The 5,664-nt window shown below is 37.7% G+C and overlaps 1 long non-coding RNA gene across 1 annotated transcript in view; it reads right to left on the bottom strand.

Annotated features, from left to right (window-relative positions):
• Positions 1–596: 596 nt before the first annotated feature.
• LOC107566158 (uncharacterized) overlaps positions 597–5,664 on the bottom strand; it is a 6,741-nt gene continuing 1,673 nt past the window's right edge. The window contains exon 3 of the long non-coding RNA XR_001606475.1: positions 597–1,718. This is a non-coding gene — a long non-coding RNA (uncharacterized lncRNA). The remainder of the gene's footprint in view (positions 1,719–5,664) is intronic.

Raw genomic sequence — 5,664 nt, 5'->3', positions numbered from 1 at the left:
GACTAATTTGCATAAACCATTTTAGTCTGCAATCCGAAGATGATCATCACATTAACAGAAATAGAATATTTAAACTTTAGTTATGGATGCTATGGGTTACTTTAAAATGTATGTTTTTCATTTTTACAAACTCAGCTTAAAATATCCTGAGGAAAAAAAGAGAGGGACGCTAATCTGAATTTAGACATAAATTTCATATTAGCCAGAGAATTTAATGAATACATGGTAGGTCTGGAAAAACCCTGTAGCTCCATGAACTGCATTCAGGGGAAGTAAATGGTCAGAAAGTCTGAAAACAGTGAATGATAGATGTGGGAAAGCCTGTTCTCTTGAGAGGAGAATGTCCCACAGGTTCACTCTTATTATTCCATACGACATATGGTGATTTTGTACTGCACACCAGGATTCAGACTCCAGACTCTAGTATGTCCATTCCTCTACAACCCAGAAAAACAACAGTCACACTTTAAATGTTAATTACAATCCGTGAATGCCAACCAACTCATAAACAGCCAAACTTCTTGTGTTTTCTGTTTGTATAATTTTTAATTTTTTTGTTTTGCTTTTATTGCCCAAACATTTTAAACAATGCTGCATTTGTTTAGGAGAGTGAGACACAAACTATGTATTAAAAGATAAACGCTGCCCAACAACATATTTTGTAAAAAAGAGAGAGCAAGCATGCAAAACATGTATACTCAAACAACCTGTGCAAATAAATTAAGCACATTTCTCAGCATTACAGCTCCCAACAGGCACAGATTCCAACAGGCTTCATCCACGTGCTGGAGAACAGACAGCTCTGATCAGTGTGATAATGATATCAGAGGCATTTGTGGCCTCAGCTAAAGTGTAAATTATCTGGCAACTACATTAAAATCTATGAAATCCATTAAAGAGTGGCTAAATCAAATGAAAACTGCAGCAAATGCCTAATATGAAGTCAGTAGGTTAGTTGTAATGTTTCATTTTCCAAATCTAAGTGCACAACAGTTTTGTGAAGAATTTAAAGAAAGAAACTGACACTGTGGATCTTCGTCTTCACATTTTAAGAGTAAGCTACAAAGCTTTGGTAATTTATGATGTTCAATCCCCATTCATATTTAAGAAATGACTTATATTACTCAGAGCTGCTTATGCTTGTCTATGTCATTGGACCTCCTATGATCCTCGTTGAATGGAAAGGATTAAAGTTGTTTAACATGATGTAAACTTTCTTTCTGCATCAGCAAAAGTCAGGCCATGGGGTGTTTGCAGTGGCTCATTTGACACAGTCATCACTAAAGGTCTTACTATGACAAAGATTGCCATGCTTAAGAACAGCAGTGACTTCTAAATGCAAGCACAACACTCAATGCAACTCTTAACTGCAGCAGTGTTTGGCTGTAGCCCAGCTAACAGCTGTGAGGATTCCCGGTGAGGAAACGGAGAGAAATGAATGTGACTGCATGGGCAAGAGTAATGCTCTCATGTGTAGCTCGCCGTGTTGACTTGGCAAAGGTAGCGGATCAAGAAGAGCTCAAATTTACATGATAATAGTGTATGTCTGAATATAACCGATGGAAAAAGAGGATCATAATGGAACCCAAATGCTTGCAGTCACGATCAGCGCAGAGAGGGTGCTCCTTTAAAAGGCCACGGGATGGGGTCATATATAAGCCAATTCATCTGCAGTAGAGCTGAGCTGAGTGACAGCAACATGGCAATGAAACAACGAGCTGCACAAAAAAGAATAAATTCATTATTTAGCTGCTGGAAATAAGAAAGGAAACCCTGGACTAAAGCCTTCAGTTTAGAACTATAAATTAGTAATGCAGCTCACATAATCAATCAGCTTTCCACCAAAGCAATAGTGTCATATATCAGAGTTGGTGATAGAGGAGACCAGCGTTGTGATAAATATTTATGTGCGTCATCAGGCCAAAAACAGGCCAGAGGCCCTCCATCGAGTTTCATATCAAAGTCTCAACAGGAGCTGCAACTCATACATATGCACTCATATAGCTGTTTTTTTTAAATAAATTAAATTAAAAGTTAATTATTCAATTAAGTTAAAATGCAATACAAAAAAATAAAGAAAAACAATACAGGGCTCAATGTTAAAGTTTTTTCCCAGATTTTTACTTCTAATTGATACTATATATCTATTTATCTAGCGATGTTTATGAACCATGTATCTTTGTGTTCTAATAAATAAGGTTATGACACCAACATGTTATATACCAGTGAAATTTCACAATTCTCAATTCCAATTTCAATATCACAGCAAAAATGCTAGCGTAACTATAAAGTTCAAACATAAAAAAAGTGAATAAATACAATTAAAACTAATAAACCAAGTAAAAGCAATTGAACAAAGAGAAAATATATATTGCTTTTTTATAGTAAGTTTTTTAGGTAGGTCTAAGAAATGCTACAGAAATTAAAGGGGTGATATGATGTTGCTAAAAAGAACATTATTTTGAGTATTTGGTGTAATGAAATGTGTTTATGCGGTTTAAGGTTAATAAAACACATTATTTTCCACATAGTGTACATTATCGTTTCTCCTCTATGCCCCGCCTTTCTGAAACACATCGATTTTTACAAAGCTCATCGGTCTGAAAAGCGAGGTGTGCTCTGATTGGCCAGCTATCCAGTGCATTGTGATTGGCCGAATACCTCAAGCGTGTGACAGAAATGTTACGCCCCTTACCATATTGTGATGCCTTGTCCCAGCCGGAGCGACGAGACAAAAACATTAAAACCCATTATAAACGAGGCATTTGCATCCAGAGGGAACATACTTATGGATTATAATGACTTATACTGTCTTTTTACGCGTTGCATTGCATTGCGCCGCATAAACATAAAACCATGTCAGCATTTGTGATTGGACAAATGACAAACGCTACTCTACACTGCTCAAAACTGGCGTTTGAATCGTCAGTGGCAAATTCTTTAAATATTAAAAACGTACTTACAGTCTGTGAGTCAGAACAGCTGGCACTGTAGTCTACTCTACCAGGATCAGGAAACAGTTCTCCATAAAATGCGCTGTACAAATCTGAATATTTGGGTTGAACTGTTCTGGAACAGTGTTGTAAATACAACTTAACCACTGATTTCTAGTCGTGTCCTCTTTTGGAAGGCCAAACAAAGTAGTTTCGCTTTCACAACGAAACACAGCGTCACACACGGCAGGCTAGAGTGAGCAAGTGAGCAGCGGCCAGCGGTGAGCGGTGGTGGGTGGCTAGAGTGAGCGGCAGCGTGAGGGCTTGCGGCAACCACATGTGATGACCCCGGGCTGGACTCCGCTTCGTCCACGGTGAAAGCCGATCCGACGATTCACAGCGCGAAATTGATGTATTCCCTCAGCAACCAGCATGGATCAGCTCTAGGCATGACGAAGCGGATATCGTCCTCTTTTGGAAGGCCAAACAAAGTAGTTTCGCTTTCACAACAAAACACACAGTGCCTTCACGACATCGCGGTGGCAGCAACAACAATACTACAGCGAGAATAAAAGTTACACCTTCTTTCTTTGCATGAACATTTGGGCGGCGTTATGCAAATCTTCCCACATCGTGACGTAGACATGTGGGGGCGCGTTAGAACGAGCCGTTTTAGGTAGGTGTGGCTGACTCTTAACTTTTATAAAGAATATCTCTTTGGATTTGAGACTTTAGTCTTTGCAACTTTACAGATCTTCTTTATGCACCAAGAGCTTGTAACACTTCAAAGATAAAGGAAAAATTTAAATCATATCATATGACCTCTTTAAAGTAATTAAATGTATAATAACACTGCATAGTCTTCACTGTATAAATTAAAGATAGATTAAAGCTACAAACTTGTTTGATTAATATGACAGACAAAAGTAGGTTTTTTCGGCCTTTGTGACTTTAAGACCTAATAAATGGATTTAATATAATGACACACATCCAATTTTCCCCCAACTATTTACGCTGCAAGACATAACCCACTGTGTGCATGAGGACACTTGCCAAGATGGGTGTTTTGACACAACTATGTGTGTATTTGTCAGTTAAAATGTAATACGACGCAAAAGAGAATGCAAAAGAGAAAAACAAGTGCTTGAATGGTTTAAAATCACTCATAATATTTACATATGTAAGACTTAAAAACACGTGCAAATGGTAAACTTTTGTGACGACGCAGTAAACAGTGCCGGCCTGTCCAACAGGCTGTACAGGTGGTCGACTAGGGCCCCGCCTTAAGGGGAGGGCCCTGCGGCCGCAAGGTTGTCAATTAAATTTCAAGGTGTGTTCGACTTGAAGCCGGGCAGGGCGGTGCAGACAAATCGGTGTTTGACATCGAAGTACCACGAGAGCTATATACTAATGCACAGTTCTGCGTGCTTTCCTATCATATTGCAGTACTTTGATGTCAAACACTTATCGATCTGCAGCGCCCCTTACCTCAACACACATACAGATGACACACCAGATGTGCAGTGCGTTTAAAAAACATTTAATGACGTTTTTGCTCTAAATTAATTTCATATCATCAGTCTAGTGTTTGAAATAACTTCCTTTTGTGATCTGACATGGTTTCATATCACAGAATGAGGCAAAATCATTTTATAATATTCTACACAGTGATAAAGGCTGTGTCGAATAGCATTGCATTATAAATATACATTATGCATATAAAAAAATACCCGTGATGGCTTGAAGAACAAAGATACACCATTTAGTCCCAATCGTGTGTTTATTGTCTTCATTCTTCATCAGTTAAAATGTCCTATCTGCGTTTTATTCAGCTACTGCAGTGATGGCATATGCCTTTGTCCATATTAGGGATTTCCTCCAACATGATTTTTGTGAGTATTTCATTTTATGATTTTTTCACTTATGGTTTTACTGCACGAGGGCGCCCTTCGGCTACCAGTATGAAACAGCTACAGCTACTCACTACACCTTATTTTGGGTAAAAATAATACTTCTAAGTTTTTCTCCAGTGTAGAGGAGTTTTCTCTCTGTCTCTCTCAGTGGATGCATAACATTTCCTGACAAAAATTAAGAAATAAATCCTTAGACCTTTCTAAACAATTATAAACCTCCTGTTTATAATTATAAACCTCCTCATGTTAAAAGGTCATGCTGCAGTTTTCTGTAAACTATATTATCAATAATTATTACTTTAATGATTTATTTAGTTAAAACTATAATTAGAATTATTAGTAGTCATATTGATATATAAAACAGATCTACAAACAGGCACAGCAAACGTAAGTGTTCTTTATCATTTCTGGCAAATAAAGAAAGTTTATCTGAAAACATTTCTAGTTACAGTTCAGATTTTGGAATTGAAATGAAAGAATGATAGAGAGATTAAAGTGAAATTGTAGTAGAAATGGAATCCAAACGGTATCTTTATGGAGCCGAAAAAAATAGGATGTTCTGACTGCTATATATAATATTTCTTGCTTTAGTATTAGTTTTATAAATGCAATGATGCCCACGATCATAGACAGACTTGTCATATGTTTAAATTGCTATGACAATTTTTACACTAGTGGGGCCTATTTTCGTTATCTTGCCTAAGGCCCCACAACCCTACGGGCCAGCGCTGGCAGCCAGTGACAATTTCGTCAACTGTCCCAAGCCTATTTCACACTGGCCCAAGGCGGCCCTGAAATAAATGGTATATATATATATA

The sequence above is a fragment of the Sinocyclocheilus grahami genome, unplaced genomic scaffold (assembly GCF_001515645.1).
Source record: "Sinocyclocheilus grahami isolate Dianchi unplaced genomic scaffold, SAMN03320097.WGS_v1.1 scaffold1052.1, whole genome shotgun sequence".
NCBI lineage: Eukaryota > Metazoa > Chordata > Actinopteri > Cypriniformes > Cyprinidae > Sinocyclocheilus > Sinocyclocheilus grahami.
The sequence above is the reverse complement of the archived record's forward strand: the minus strand, read 5'-3'. Positions and strand labels throughout refer to the sequence as shown.